This window comes from Ambystoma mexicanum, chromosome 4p (assembly GCF_040938575.1).
Source record: "Ambystoma mexicanum isolate Mex_15411 chromosome 4p, UKY_AmexF1_1, whole genome shotgun sequence".
Classification (NCBI taxonomy): Eukaryota; Metazoa; Chordata; class Amphibia; order Caudata; family Ambystomatidae; genus Ambystoma; species Ambystoma mexicanum.
The window spans coordinates 231,014,308-231,031,386 of record NC_090927.1 but is presented as its reverse complement, the minus strand read 5'-3'; the positions used below and the strand labels follow the sequence as shown (position 1 = coordinate 231,031,386).

The following is a 17,079-nucleotide window of genomic DNA, read 5'->3' as shown; positions in this document are numbered from 1 at the left end:
AAAATCAGAATTGGTATCAGGGCCAAATAACGTTTTGGCAAAATAAGCTACAGAATGCCGGTCTATGCTAATGGACATGGGCGCCACAGCTGATGAACTACTCTTGAATACAAACAAAATCAAGAAAAAACTATAAACATACGTTTGGATAAGTACTGCAGATGACGCAAGAAAATAGAAGCTTCACTATTCTTTAGCACAAGAGGTAATAAGCTATGGAAAGGCCCCTGAATACCTGAAAAAATGTCCAGATCCCAGTATCAGATCACCATTTCTGAGTATAAGATTGAACCTGTGCAAAACTAAAGAGGTGACTTCTATTAGAGCTGGTCTGGGTTCAACAAACCCTACTTGTATATTTTGCAAAACGGAAGGCTCGGTGGAGAACCTACCACACCTTTACGTGAACCGCACCGGTCTAACGCAGGCGAGGACACTGTATTATGGATGCTTCTTGGAGGTATACAAAGCAATGTCAGCAGAACACTGATGGAAGAAACTAATGAGAAGAGAGAAAACATTGCTGATTATAGGGTCTGTCTGAACCCTCGATTAGGTGAAGGACACACATAAACAAGGAAGTTGTGGACAATGTGGAACTGTGTCTTTCTCTTTTCTTGATGATATGCTGAAAAGTTTACATGTAAAACTATAAATGCATTTTAAATAAATAAAAAAATAATAAAAGTAGTAATTTACAATGGTCCAGTAACACATCAGACTAGACTTGATAAAGTACAGTGTAACCAGAGGCAGGGTGTCCTGATGGACCTTCAACAAAGACAATTGTCAGGAAGAAGTAGAGTCTCAGACGATGAGGTAAATACCAAACCAATGCTGCATGAGAAGGGATAACCACTGAAGGTGTGCAGAGGAGCAACACTAAATGCTGAGACCAAGGGGAGCCATTGAAGAGATTTTAGATTGGGGAGTGTGCTGTTATGATGCTCCCTGTCTGATATTAACGGTGGCTGAAGGGGTTACACTGGGAGCTAAGTGCCACCAGACCCAGAGGTGACATAGGGCTAATCCTCTGCCATACCTCTGCCTCCATCAAGTAACGTCTGGCAAGCTGGGGCTTGTCAAACATTGCTGCCTTAGACCTCTGTCTCTTTAAGGAATAATGAAGAGGTGATCCCAGAGAGCAGTCAGAGAATGCACACTCAGATCCCATCTCATGGGTGCAGAAATCATATGTAGAATTACAGGGGAAATAATTGGAGCTGAACTAGGATGACAAATTCGAGCAGTCAACCAGTCAACATACAATGCTGCCATACTCGTATATCTAAGACCGGTTAGATTAAGGGACGTCCCTTTGATGACAGTGCAAGGGAATGCAAAACAGGGAGAGGACTGACCACCAACTAGCCAACCCCAAGTCCCACACAAGATCTGTAAACCATCAAAAGGTGCATGCCAATCAGCCAGTCCCCATCCCAGCGTCATAGGGAGACACATCTGAATTATCTTGGTCAAATAAATGTTGGCAGGATGGGTGAATGACCTACGAAAAAAGAACACATATCAGAATGCAGTGGGAGACTGAGGAAAGTGTTCATTGAGAGATGGGTGGAAAATAATGAGCAAGAGACAGAAGGCAGAGGAAATGAGTACCCAGTGTAGCGAAGGAGCCAAGTACCCCCACCAAAAGCTCCGACCCCAAGTTGCCTATATGTTGGGAGCCAGAAATTGAAACACGTTCTGCACCAGTGAGGATGCCTAGACCGCAGAACATCCTGGAAACAAGGTATCCATTGAGAAAACCCTATATGCATTCACAAAGAAGTAATGGCCTTTATGACAAAGTCCCAGAAGAAGTGTGAAAATGAGTGAAAGAGAAGACTTGTGATGTCATGAAGAGCTGATGAAGCTAGAGAAGATGCACAAGGTAAAAGAAAACAAACATTCTGTAAGATCTTAAGAGGAGGTGTCAAATATGAGCAGCATTTCGGGCTCGAGATGAAGATGCTCATGCTACAGAAACACTGAAGAAAATCAGTTTGCAATTGTCATTGCGCCATTGCATATACATAGGAATGTATAGAACCTGGATATTCCATGATGCACTTTAGCAGGGCCTGAAACCCTGTGATTGGAAAGAGTTTTTAGTGTGGCGCAGTTTGAAAATTACTGATGGCTGAGGAGCAATTCAAGAAAGACTTGTCTGGCCCAGCACCAAGAAGTTGAGGCCACTATAAGCCTGGTTATCCATCCAGCAGTAACATAAAAGTAAGAAAGAAACAAACTTCTGTTTGAGGTGGATTGGAAAAACACTGAAGGTGTCAAAAGTTCATCATTTAATAGAATTAAATGCAGCAAGAAGCTCAAAAACACGGTCTACAGTCACATGGTCAGATCAAAATAGACATTGGTTCGAGCTACACCGACACCAAGAAGATACTCCCTTTTATTCTTAGGCACATAGAGCTTCTGCAAGGCCAAGTTCAAAGCCTTAATTGTCTGGCAGACTGCAAGAATGATGCTAGATGTTGGGCTAATTTGGAGGGGGAGGCATGACCAGGTCGACCCTCCCTGCATCTGGAGTGGTAGCCTGTGTGCTGCTAGCGTGTGGAATATTCCAGAAGTGTCAAGGGTGCCAAACCAATGGTAGAGGGCCACGTATCAAAGAGTCCTAATGTTTCTGTAACCAATAAAGTGTTGTTAGTGTGACACAGAAGATTGCTTGCACTTGGGATGGGCTTAGTTGCCCACATGACAGTAGAGACCCAATCACTTCCCCGTCAGTATGGAACGTATACCTAGATGTTGCCTGTAAACCTATCACACCCCAAATAGGTTTTTGTAGTTTGTCACGTAGTGTGATGTCACTAATGATAAGTTTTAACTATAAGAGATATGTTTTTTTATAATAATCGCTGAGAGAAATCGAGCAAACGTCCGTTGATGTCTGTTGTAACTCCGTTTTAGATAATTGCAAATAAAACAGACTACCCTTTGCCAACTTCCTGAGTTTTGATGTTTAAGTACATTCTGCATCCCCATCTATCTCCAAATATTGCTACCTCGTCTCAAATGGCCCTGGGTCTATGGATTCACCATTATTATGGGGTAGGAGGAGATATGAGGTAGGGGTGCAATCCAGGGGACAGGAGGAATAAAGACACTTTGGAACGGGTAAATAAATCCCAGGGTACTTGGTAATGGAAGAACTAGGAGTATATGTGGAGGACTACACCAGAGGCTAGATAGAGGAAGGCCCAAGAGGTTAGGTTGGGCAAGAACTAGAAGTCTGGGAAGAGGAAGATATAGGAGGCTTGAAAAAGAGCACAAAGGAGGCTGTGTGAATGAAGACATAGGAACCTGGATTAAGAACAAGATAGGCGGCAGGAGGTGATACCCCGGGGACTAAGGAAGGAAAAACCCATGAGGTGGGAGAGACAAAGAACAATGATGATGAGGTAAAGATGGCCTGGAGCCTATAACAATCAAGAGCCAGGAGGCTGTAGAGAGGAAAACCCAGAAGACTCAGAAAAGAAAGACCCAAGGGATTGCAGAGAGGAAGACACTCTGGGTAGGGGAAATAACAGCCTCAGATTTGGAGGGACCCAGATTGTTCAGAAGTGAGATACCCAGGAGACTGGGAAAGGAAAATAAACACTAGAAACCTCAGAGAAAGAGATACAGTAGGCTGGGGAGTGAAGAATGCACTTGAGTTATGGGTGTGTAATGAGTTGGATGTAAAAGGTATAATGAAAGAGGCGGTGAGAGGAGTGAAGAAGGAGGTGTTGCCAGTGGAAAATGAGAGAATGGAAAGAGTCCTAGAGAGTCAGCAGAGGAGTCAAGAAAGAGGTGGCAAATGTGAGAAACAAGAAGGTGTCTCACCCACTAGTCCCTGGGGATATGTCATCCAGGTGGCCAGGACACGGCCATCGCTTTTGGATCCAGTTCCTGGGGGTGTACCAGTGCAGAAGGATCACCTGGGTGAGGGTCCTTCGGGGAGTGGGACAATGGATGGTGAGACACAGTATCCCCTTCCCTGTAAGACCTTTATCACATCCTACCAGGTAGGATACTTTGGAACTGAAACCCGGAACCCCCCTTTGACAACATGAACACTTTCTCACGGACAGCCCACTATGAGAGAAAATGAACTAACACCCAAGCCGTATACCTGATGTGTCCCAATACAATGGTCATGCAGGGTCAGGCAATTACTGTCTATCACACACACCTGACTTCCATTACACTTCCCCACATGGATAAAAGGCGGAGCACGAAAGCACACTAGGAGCGAGGCAAAGCACACGAAGTAATAGCAGTGCCAAGATGGCAGTTTAGCATGAGGAGGAAGATGGTGAAACTGAAGGGGATCACAAAGCAGAAACTTCCCTTGACCTTTTCGAAAGGAATAGTTGCTTTCACAAAACTTCAAGAATAGAAAGCGTAAGATAAGGAAACCAGGCTGAGGAATCCTGCATTGTGTGTCTAATGTACCCAGGGCCCTACCGTGTCGATAATTAAGGTGAGGAGAATCACCAGCCGCCGTGGTACTGTCCTTGACTCCAACAAGTAAGCAGCGTTGGTGAAATCAACACACCCGGTGAGTTGTGGAGACTGATACAGGAACAGTCTGTGTTGAAGCCTTGGTCGCAAGCAGCAACATTGTTTGGAAAGTGCTGTAACTGAGAACATTCTATGAAACACGTATGATAACCAACGCAAGTGAGGTTGAACAGCAGATGAGTGACTGAACTTTGAAGCCAAAATATATAATACCTTTTACAGAGTGGTCAGGCACTGCCTTTGTGCTCAATCGCAGGTCTCTGTAAGGTGTCCAGCCGAGAGTTGGCAAAAGTGAAAGAGTGGCAAAGGATTGAGAATTGAAGTGGTCCTATAACGGGTCAAGCAAAATCCTGTGCACAATCGAAAGTCTTCGATATTGATACAGTAACGAACATTGATTGCAAAGTAAATACAGTTGGTCCAAGTCTGGCAGAGGGAGATCAATGGAAAGCTTTGTTCTAAAGCAAGTTTGTATTACAATAGATGCATTGATTTTGTGTTAAACTGGATCTCAGCCCGGCAGCGGGGGGCCCGGGGTGAACCGTGAGTCACACGAGAAATTGGATATAATCCTATGAAAATTTTGTATATGTGAAAAATTAACTTTGTGTTAACATGGATCTGAGCCCGGCGGAGGGGGATCCAAGGTGAACAGTAAATCACAGAGAACAAGGAAATTAGCCCGAAGCAAGTAAAAGCAAGGGTTTCTTACATCAGACATGTTTCTCTTCTCATGACTTTCTCATGACTTTATACATTTTTCACATATCCAAGCAGAGAACCTTCTCCCGTTTTCATATCTTCACTTCATTTGGTGATATGTGATCTCTTGCTTACAAGTCCTTGCACCACCTAGTCACGTACTATAAACAATCTATACTCTACCTCTGTAGTGCCTTTTGGGCCCTACTGCTTCTAATCACCATGCCTTGTGTGTATTGCAGCTTCTCAATACCAATAAACATGGATACCAATCAGAAAATGGCTTATCATAATGCATTCTCCTGTCTGTATTTCCCACACCATGCTGTAATTAGCTACTGTGAGCTGGGACAGGCGCTCGCTCATGCAGCATCTGGAAGCAGAGAGGCAGGAGGAGCAGGGCAGTGCACAGGGAGCACAAGTGGGAGAGGAGAAGGAGGAGAATTGGGGCAAGGGAGAAGAGCAAATGTAAAGCGTGCACCCATCCCCACGGACAGGCCCTCACCCTGGACCCTCAGTGACACCCAGTTGGTGACACTGTACTGCCTGAACAGCGAGACCATCACAGAGCTGCTCACCACAATCCAGGATGACATAGGGAGCAGGATTAACATTCGTACAGCTGTGCCCTCAGTGCTGAAGTTAGTGTCAGTACTGCAATTTCTAGGTACAGGCACCCTCCAGCATTCTGTGGCCATGATGTACGGCATGGCACATCCCACAATCTGTGCAGTCTTGGGCCAGGTGATGGATGCCCTCCTGTGTCATGTGCAACGCCACATTACACTCCTGAGCACCCCAGTGCTGCTGAATGGCATGAAGGCATGTTTCTATACCATAGCACACGTGTCAAATGTGATGGCAGCTCTGGACTGCACCCACGTGGCGTTGGTGGCACCCCTGGCCCAGGAAGCAGTGTACAGAAACCGCAAACACTTCCACTACTTCATTGTGCAGGTGACCTTTGACCACAATCTCATCATCACCCACTGCTGTGCCCTCTACCCAGGTTCCACCAATGATTCCATGGTGCTACAGAACAGCACACTCACATGATACACAGATAGGCACCGTGAACACGGACGTGGATACTGAGTGAGTACAACTGGCTGCCTGCGGAGCACCTGACCAAACAGGGGTGGGGGGTGTTGTGTACATGTGCACCAACACAAAGCATTGCATGATACATTTATTCAAGAGTTTGACCAGTCCACCAGTCCACCTCACACACCAGTTTCACAGTACAGCCCAGGGAGCATGTACATGTTGCACCCAACATGAGGGATGAGCAAATGTACACATATAGTAGGAATTGTAAACACCAATATGCATACAGGTACCAGAATACAACACTCAAAAACAGCAATGACTACTAAGTAAGTGCAACATAGAATCTCACAACACCAACCCTGCCAGTACCACTGACATGCACCCTTGTACTCCTAGCCCCCCAATGGTGAGCCACTGCACCCAGAAACATACAGATTGCTGGTGCATGGGGAATCCGGCATTCCCCATGCACCAGGGCAATACACTCACACAGGACTACCACATGTCAGCATCACATGTCACTGACAGACACAGCATGTAACACCAGCCTGTAGTGGACAGGGTCAATGTGAATTGAAAACCATGCATCATACGAGTGACACAGTATTCATGGACATAGGACTGACACATTCCATGGAATGTTGCTGCTTATACCTCAGGATGATGTCCATTTCCATGATACTGCAAAAGTCAACCCCTGCACGTTACTCAATGTCTAAGGGCAATGTCTCCCCCATGCAGGTGATTCCAGATATCTGGGACTGCCTTGGCTTATGACCCCTGCGTGGGATCCACAAACACTGCAAGAGACAGCGTACAACCACTCACACAGCAGGACCCACTTATGCATTGAACGCACCTTTGGCCTGCTGTAGGAAGGTTTCCTCTGCCTTGATCGCACTGGGGGGTGGGGGTGACTTATGTACACCCCTGAAAAGGTTGGATGAACTAGGCTACTGTGTTGCATGCTGCATAATATCTGCATGCAGCAATATTTACCTCTGCCGCCTGATGTGGGCATGCCACCCCTAGAGGATGAGGATGCTGTTAATGATTCTGGGGCTGCAGTACGCATCAACAGAGATGATGTCAGGGATGGCAATATTAAATGCCAGGCCCTCATGGACAATTTGTTCTAACACATGTGCATGGCACAAGACATTTAACACTGAGCGAGACCCACTATTGTGAATAAACATTTGGCCACAATCAACAATGTTCTTGGCATTGATGCCGTTCAACACCTTTATTGCTACCAATTCCCCAGCACACTTTCCCCCTTGCCCCTCCCACCAACAACTCCTCAGCACACTACCCCCCCCTCACTCTGGACTTTGCCTCAATGATGACAAGACAGAACTTCTCCTTAACAAACTCGACATCCAGTTTAACACCTTCAATATTGACGGCAACAACATCAAGGTATCCAAGGATGTCAAAACATTAGGAATGTACATCAACCCTATCACTAGCCAGACAAATCAACGCTGCGGCTTCAACTACAGCATACACCTGCAAGCTCATCAACACCTGAAGACCTTTTTTGCCCACAGATAATTGCCTTACCTTAGCCAGGGCGCTAGTACAAACCAAGGTAGACTACTGTAATGCCCTTTACTTAGGTACTAAACAACACAACCTAAATAAAACTGCAAACATACCAGAACAATACGCTCAGAGCAGCTACCAACTTTCCGAGAACACTCCACATCTCAGAACTCATGCACATTGTCCTATGGCTCTCAATAAAACAAATAATTAAATTTAAGACACTCTCACTTACCTACAAATGCTTGAACAATCTAGCACCTACCTACTTGTGCGATACATTTAAACTATACACGAGGGACCGACTAACCAGATCATCCCGATCCAATGCCCTCATCTTACCAACGTTTAAGCTCCGGAAAGCAGGAGGCAGAAGCTTCCCGGTTCTTGCAGCTAAATCTTGGAATGCCCTACCTTCCAGCATCAGATTGGAACTATCCTGCCAAAAATTTCGAAATAATATCAAAAATTGCCTCATTAAGTATGAAGCCTAACCCTCCTCTCGATATCTGTACCTGATCTCAAAACCTGATGCCTTCCACCGTGCAGTTGCTGCTAATACAAAATATCTCTTTGTATTTATGTCAGTCTATGTAAAGACCTTCATTTATTTCTGTAACTATTACAGGTAACTGTACAAAAGTAAATTATGTCCATTTATAAGTAATCATGTTACTGTAAAGAAATGTAACTGTGCATTCATTTACTTGTGCTCTCATGTAACCATAAGAAATGTGCCCAGATGACTTAGGGCTAGGAGCGCTATATAAATGAAATACAATACAATACAATACCCCCCCACCACCAACTCCCCAGCACGGCCACTCTGGGCAAAATGTGTTGCATTGTTATTTCTGTGGCCTCTTTCCACCCATGCCAACCACTGGCGATCTGGGACCCAATTGGCACTGGGATAGGCGCCTTGGTGTGCTCTGCTACAAGCCCTCAGTGGGTGTCGTGGAACTGCAGGGTATTGACCCTCGCCCCTGGATGTGCATGTAGTGTGACCTCTGTGCTATGATGGATGGCCTCTGCAAGGGCCGAGACCCCTTCAGTAATCTACCTGAACCCTCTGCCCATAAACAGTCATGGTGACAGTACTGGCAGCTGCCCTTTCCCGGTTTCTTCCCATGGCTCTCACAATCCTGCGAGTGGCCCCTTGCAGGCAATCACGGATTGCCTGGAGGTGTTCCGAATGAGTGTGCCCAATGGCCCCCATCTCCCTTTGTCGTCTCTCCATGCCAGATGAGAGTGGGGCTGTGCTGTGGATCTGGACTGTTGTCCGATGAGCCATAGGATGGCGTGTGCACATCCTGCTCTGGTGTCTGGGCATGCTGCTAGCAGTGAGTTCTCTCTGGGTTTTGTGCCCCTTCTCTGTGACACTGGGCTGATGTCCTATTGTGACTCAACAGTGGGCCTGTCAGAAGGTGTGGCCTCTATGTGGGACACTGGAGCTGCGGGAGTGGGTTCAGTGGGCTTGGAGGTGCTTCTGGTCAATTGTGGTGTTGCTTTGTGGCCTACAGTGCTACTGGGGGCTTGGTATTGCTGGCCTAAGGTGTTTTCGCAGCCATCCATGCGCCTAGGCATAGCCTGTGTGTGCCTTTGTGGGGGGGGGGGGTTTGGTGGTGGTGGCTGCCCTTGAGGGCCTGGAGGCACAACTTCGAGATGGGCCTGCCCCCTCATCCGCATCTGATGCGTCTGGTGATGTGTGAGTGCTTGTAGGGGACATAGGAAATTCTGTCAGGTATAGTCCTACAACTTATGTTGGCTAGCAAGACACATTTGCTATGGTACAGTGTGGCACCCCACATATTTGGACTGATGGGCATGGTTGGTCTGGGGATATTGCATGTGTGCCCAGCATTGGGAAGAGGCTTGCAGCAATGTGGGTGTGTGATACATGACCAGGAGGCCTTATGCATGTGTGTGGGGATGGCAGGGTGTACATGCAGGGGCTGATGATGTATGGCATGTAAGCCTGTGAACATTCATGCCCCCTCATTTCCTCCCCGGGTGACACACACCTTGTGGGTGTGCGTGTGTTGGCTTTGTCTATGGCACTGACATGGGTATATGGGGCACTGCTGTGCAGCCGGCAGTGTTGGGCTGTGGCGTACTGTGTTTGCCTAGCTGTGCCCATGTCAGTGTAGGGGGACATGTACTTCTGTGTGGCTCGTCTGCCATACCAGCATGGGGCGGGCCAACTGGGCCCGCTACATGTTAGTGTGACTGCTGCATGGTGTTGTGGTTACTCACGCACCACATTCCCTATGGCACAGGGTGCACCAGCAGGGGTGTGTTGTGCATGGCGTTTGGATTGGTCACTTGCCACCCCTTCACATTGCTGTCACACTCGGTGGAGTTGGCACCCTGCTGCATGGCTGCTGAGGGGGCTGATGTGGAACCCCGTCAATTCACCCTGATTGGCCTGCCCAGCTGCTGAGCCTGATGACATGTGTCCCTGTCCACTGGGGCGTACTAAGCTGACATTTGTGCATGGACTTGTGCTGGTGGGGGCTGACTCACCTCCTGTGTCCTGGCTGCTGAAACCCGCCTCGACACCTGACTCCCTCAATGGCTTCCACGTCAAGGACTGTGCTGCACTTCTCCTCCCTGGATTTCATCAGGACCAGTGGTTCCACAGTACCACCTCCAGTGGCCAGCCACTCCTGGTCGTGTTGGGAAAGGAGTCCTCGCACCGTGACCCTGGGATCGTTCCAGCGCTTCCTGCAGTCCTCACCATCACGGGGAACGCTGGACACTGCAGCCACATTCTGGCTAATGGTATTCCATATGACTGTTCTGCGCTTGGCCGGTGTCTTCCTCTGCCTGGTGCCATACCGTTTGTCACTGTGTGCCACAACCTCATCAGTGAGGGACACCAAATCTCCCTCACTGAACTTCGGTTTGCAGTGCGAGATTTGGCCACCTTGCCTCGGGGTCTCTCCTGTGACATTTTTGCAGTAATATATTTTATTAATGGATTATGTGATTCAAAATGCTTTCCCGTTCCGGCGATGATTCAATTTCCACTGGCGCTAATAGTGATGTGATTAGTGGCGGTAGTGCTATTAGCACCGGTTTTCTGGTGTAACACTTATTTCGGCGCAATTTCCGCTAGGCACTAATAGCGTTATCGCCAGAGTCAGGGGTGCATTCACGCCAAGTTGTGATGCAGATATTGCCGCACGAACTGGTGCAAACATAATTTCTGAGCAAAGCAAACTAAAAGGTTAAGAAGACGATTCAAAACGAAAACACTTTCTTTGTGCTTTTGGTGCTATTCTGGCTCTTTTTTTTCACAAGGATGCATTTTCATTAAACAAACTTGGGGTGCGTATGGGATTTTTTATTTTGTAAATGTGCACATGTGAGAATTTCAGAAAGCAGACCTTCTGAAGTCTAGGGGGAAAAGAGCACAGTTTCATTGATATCCCTTTTATATAATGCAGTTTAATAAAACGTATAATATCGAAGGCAGGCACGCAGTGGTAGGGGAGCTTTCAATGTCACCAGGAAGCAGGTGGCCATATTTAGGCAGCGTGGGTTACAGCAGTGAGCTTCCAAACCCATCGAGCTGAAAGATAAATATCTAGCTATGAGAGCTTTCAACACACGGAACACTGCCAGTTACATATTATGCAAAATATTAAAGCTGATTCGTAAATACTTTTACATAAATATGGATGTTCTATCAATTACGGATCCTTTGTCCACCGAAATCTCATGTTTGAAAACTTCTCTGAAATATCTGTGATTGACAGGGGCAATAGCAACCAAGCTGTAGACTGTTGTAAACTTCCCTAAAATGCATGGTTAATTTTGGTGAGCAATAGGTTACCTAGGTAACGGCATTGCGCCCTCTCACAACAGAGATCTCGCAACAGATATACAATGAACTTACTAACCAATGTGGTACAACGGCTCATTTAGTTTAGCCGCGGATGGCTGGCGCTGTGCCGCGCGGTGCAAGCTGATCTCCCACCACGCCAATTCGCATCAAGATAGGAGAGCCGATGCTGTGAAAACTAGCCTGAGGGCCCTTCAGTTCTCTACAAAAATACATTTCCTCGACATCAGAAAATAAAATGTACTTCCTCCAATGGAGAAGCTAACTTGAGAGTGGGGTAAGTTTCATATAGCGCACACTACCTTTAGAGTGTCACAAGCTGCTCGTGACCTTCACGTGGCCAGTGCAGCTGGTTTCTCAACTACATGGGGTCAAGCAGGGCAACATTTAATTGCCATATTTATGAAATATACCAATGTGCTTGATATTTGTACTAATAATTCGCAATGCACTGACTAACATAGTAATTCTTTAAACCAATGGAATTGTGCATAAACAGGTACAGTGCATGCAATCAAATATGGCTTATGTCAAGGAAACAGTGCTGTACACACAAAGGCACAGTCATTATGTCTTATACCAGGGGTCTGCAGATTCTTTGGACTACAACTCCCATGATCCCTCACCATTGACCATGCTGGCTAGGACCGATGAGAGTTGTAGTCCAAAATATCTGGAGCGCCAAATGTTGCAGACCCCTGTCTCATACAATAATGAATGTATTTCATGTGCAAACCAATATGATGAACATAAACAGGTATATATCATGAATATGGCATAGGAATTTAGGCCTGATTGGCCCCTGGTACTCGATACGAAATTGATGGAGGGGGCTGGGCCAAATTGTAGTGGTCATGGCCTAAAGGAAAGGAAGATGGCCTTGGCAAAGGCCACCTGCCCCAAACAAACAATACGTGATGAGCCCCTACAAACATGTATTTTGGGTAATTGATATTGATATTTTATTTGTATCGCACTCCTACACAAGTGTTTCAGAGTGTGATGAGGCAAGAAAGGGGAACAAGGGAGAACAAAAACAGCGATCTTACTAGGCCCAGTAACATTGAGAACGCGCAAGTGCATGGGCAACTCAGCAGTGTCTCAGGTGGTCTTTTAGCATTCTGTAAATACAACTCCCTCTGGTTCTGTTTCAAAATAAACTGCTGTCTGTAAATATGTAAATAGCTGTCTATATTCCTTTCTCACAGTATATAAACAATTCAATCAGTGAGAACATTCCCTTCATCCTGTAAATGAATGGCACAGGCATTACTTGTTAAATCACTTTTTTTGAAGTCCTCATTTAGGTTTCCAACCCCCCTGCTGGCTGCCTTTCCTGTGATAATCTGTGGCTATTAACCTCCTTGATTTCTTAATGTAGAATTTTGTCACAATAGGAAAGCATGCATGTGAGCTATAGCCACTCCCCACCACTGGGCTATCGCGCCTCCAGACATTAGCACTTACCTCACAGTTCCATTGAGTCCTTTGTTGAGGGTGGCCCTGTGTGAAGCAGTGCCACGACGACAGCAGACACTGTTAGAAAATGGCACACAATGCAACTTCACACAACAGGCCCTTTTGACAGAGATGACGCCGTGTGGGGCTGCAACCCATCCCTGCGACCGCAAGAGTAGCGCACGCATGCAGCTCTCGGCACGCTCAACCACTGTAGAGCAAATGTTTCTCATACGTTTAGGACATTGGGAGCACTGGCTGAACACTACTTTTTGGATACTGCCAAGACTCTGCCCTGACTAGCCCCGGCCCAGGTAAAACTGTGCACTATTTTGGGCCAATAAATGAATGGGAAATAGTAGTGCAATAATGATGAGATGAGAAAGCCCTGATTTTGGTGAATTAATGTGAGGTAATACAGAATTTTACTGTAGACCTGGCTTTATGATTCACAGGCCGAGCAGAGGTAAAGGAAACTCCCCAATGTTTGGCATAATAAGAGGTAGGAATACATGAGTAGAAGATGGGACATTGATTTAGATTGAAGTTAAGCCAGATATGTTGCATCCATCTCACAATTTTGACAAACAGATATTTGAAGTTACCACAGTTCTTCTTTTGATTTTCCCTTCAAATCAAAGACAATATGGATATCGTCTGTGTAGGGGTTAGGGCAAAAACCTGATCAATAAAAACAACCGTAAGGGCATCAATTAGAAGTGCACCGTTTGCAAGAAACAAAAGTACAGCCGGGAGTGTCAGTCACTCACAGAAAACTGTGAACTGAAACCATGCTCGACACGTTCATGTCTTGTTGCATCTTTTATAGCAGAGAACGGTAAACCAAAACATATCAGATACAACATAATCCCACATTCGCCATAGGCTAACCTATATGGAAATCTAAACATCCCCCATAGTTCATTACCCCATTGTTAATGCATATCTAAATATAACCCCTTACAAGATGACCTAATTTTACAGTCCGCAGAAAAAACTGTGATATGATTGGTCCACTATATTCAGGTACTTAGTTGCAACAATGGACTTTTCTTATTGGTCAAGGTATCTTTGTCAAACTCCTGATGTGCATACCCCTGACAGGATACAGAGAGAGAATGCAAACAATAAGGTAAACCCCACCTGGTAATACAATAGCTTGCTCATGAGACCAGACAATTTGGCATTCCCTGATAGCCCATTCGACCTAGTAGCTGTACTCTTTGGCATCACATCTTGCTACTCCCATCTTAGAACACGTTACTTCCCTAGCACACCTACTACCTTATCTTTCGTGGGAACCAGGTGCTTTATAAAAAAAACGCAATCAAGGAACCGCTCTTGAGTTAAATTTTATATATTTATTTGCTCTATTTGCTCAGACACCTGTAGTTAAAGTGGACTGGCCACTTCTCGATGGGGGGCAGTATTACTCCAAACCTAGCTCGACACCTTGGCAATTCCAGACACCAGGCCCTCTTCCTATGAGATTCATCCTTCACAGCAGCAGCACTAATCTAATTGTCCGAAACCAACATTAATTTCTGAGCTCCTTGAGCTGATCGGCCTGGCACAATTAACTCCTCTCTGCCCTGCACGTCTCCCTTCCTTCATAACCTTGTCTGTTTGCACAATTGCTGGGGGGAAGGGTGCATGAACTGTAATTAAATGGACATAGCAGAAGCTCCAACGGCAGCTTAATTATCTAACTACCAGAAGCTGCAATTTCTAACGAGGCCAAAATGGCGTAACTCTTGTTCACGCGGCACAGATCCCACATGTTGCTAAAGCTCGACTCTTAACCTATCTCACTGCTGGACACTTCATCTGCTTTTTCACCTGCTACTACCAAATGTTTTGCTTGAAATAGAATAGAACAGCATAATCTAAGATCTCCTTAATGCAACTAAAGCACAACATCACTCACTACTACTAGAACTTATTAAATATGCCATGGCGCTAAAATAATAAGCAACATTATTACATTGCTGCTCCCTCTTTTATAGTATAAGGCTCTGTGATGCTCTCTAAAGTGTGTGAATTCTAACTACACCTAACACGTGAGCAGAACTGCCAAACCAAATGGCTAAATACTGACACTAAATGATCAGCTCTTCTTGCTAATTCCATTTACTCAGCCTGAACCTCTATCCAAAGTTGGGACGTTGTACTTGCACCCCAAAATCCACATAGTTGTGGAACAGGGCTGCCTGCTGATACAATTAGTCATGTAAATCTATACAATAAGCATCACCCAGAAAGGGAGATAATCAAGGGCCCTATTGCATTGCACAATGGCTGCTAGTGGGGGGAAAACAAAAAGGAATCCATTCTGAACTTGAAGGCCTGTGGTGAACAAACAAATGGATCCGGCTCATAGAAACCACTGACACCCCCACATCATCCCTTTAGAAAGGTGGGGTGGTCCAGTGTGTCAAAGGCATCACTAACAAATCAGCACAAATATTATTAAAAAAATATTTTTTTTATACATAGGACGTAGCAGTACCTTTTTAGTACCTATGCGTGGCATGAAGCCAGGCTGACAATCATTTGCAATGTGAAGTATCTAGCAAGGGTTTCTTCAGGAGAGGAGTGACCCAGGGCGTTCTTCTGGCATCGAGGAAGCACACTCTTCTGGAAACAAGCCTTTACAATGTCAGTGACCAAATGGGCAAATATTTCAAAGCATTCCTTTATCACTGACGTCGGGCAAAGGTCGGCAGGACTGTTTTTAGGATTCAGTACGTTTATTAGGAGGTCTGCTCCATGAAAACAGGGCTGAATTTAAATCTGAACAGACGCACAACTGCCTTCCAACTCCACAGGGAAACCCCAGAAAGAGAGTGGAATGCCTGTGAGAGGTTTGGTGACCCGAGTAGTGGTCAGACGTGTTGCTCTTATATTCTGGAACAAAATGCTGAATATAATTGCAATGATTGAAATAGGCTATCTGTGTGTTGTGACCATGACATGGGGTTTCAAGTTGCCTAAGAATACAAAGCAGGATTTTGGCAGAATATCCTGATTGTAAATTCTGCTTAGCCTACATGTTTTTATTTTTGCTCCATGGTGCTTCATGGATTTTCTATGCAGTTTTCAGAAGGAGCAGATAGAGGGACAGGGATCCTTTTACCATTTTCCCTCAAAGCACTTAAGGTCTGTCCTCGTTCCTTTTATGTTGGTGGCAAACCATGGAGACTGTGGATTTTGAATATTTTTTGTATTTTTTTTAGATCTGTCTGGTTAATGGTATAAGAAAGGGAATTGTTAAAGAGGTTAATTAGGCAAGGCTTATCCATGTGTCCAAGTGGGTTTACTCAGCATTTGTATTAAACACCTTTACTGCTTCTCATTGGAGGATGATTCATCAATTTAGCATGCATTTAGCATAGTAATGGTTCTGGGATGCAGAAACGGCTAAAAACCAACTTGAACTGCTCTTTTTATTTTATCCTTTTGAAAAGGGGCTAATGTTTGACTGAACCAACAGCATTGGAGTTGAAACAGCAAATATTCAGGAAACCGGAAATAAATCCTATCTTCCTTCAGGACCTGGTCCTCAGACCTGCCCTCTCTCCTTTTAGTTCTAAGCCACTTATCAGGCGGTTTATACAGTTACTCACAGCCCTAGGAGTTTTATAGTGTCCCAAACACTTCTTTTTTGCACTGTGTCTTTCTTGACTAGCCCAGGGGAAGTCAGGCTATTCCATTGGTCCTCAGGAACTCAGTTAAAAGGTGCCCCCGTCTGGCACTGTAAGGTCATCCAAGGAGGATCAGGTGTCAGACACAGAATGCACAGTTGGACCCTTGTATACTTCACCTCTTTCCCTCCTGCTTGGTCTCACAATAGAGCCTTTCCATGTCGCCTTAAGTGTCACTCACCTTAGGCCCACACCTCTGGGTCAGCCTTGGCATTGCTGCAGCCCCACTATGCCAATTTT

General features: G+C 45.6%; 1 protein-coding gene across 2 annotated transcripts in view; it reads right to left on the bottom strand.

The window, feature by feature from the left end:
* The window catches only part of PKHD1 (PKHD1 ciliary IPT domain containing fibrocystin/polyductin), a 4,356,595-nt gene that overhangs the window by 2,313,441 nt on the left and 2,026,075 nt on the right, over window positions 1–17,079 (bottom strand). The window lies entirely within an intron of this gene.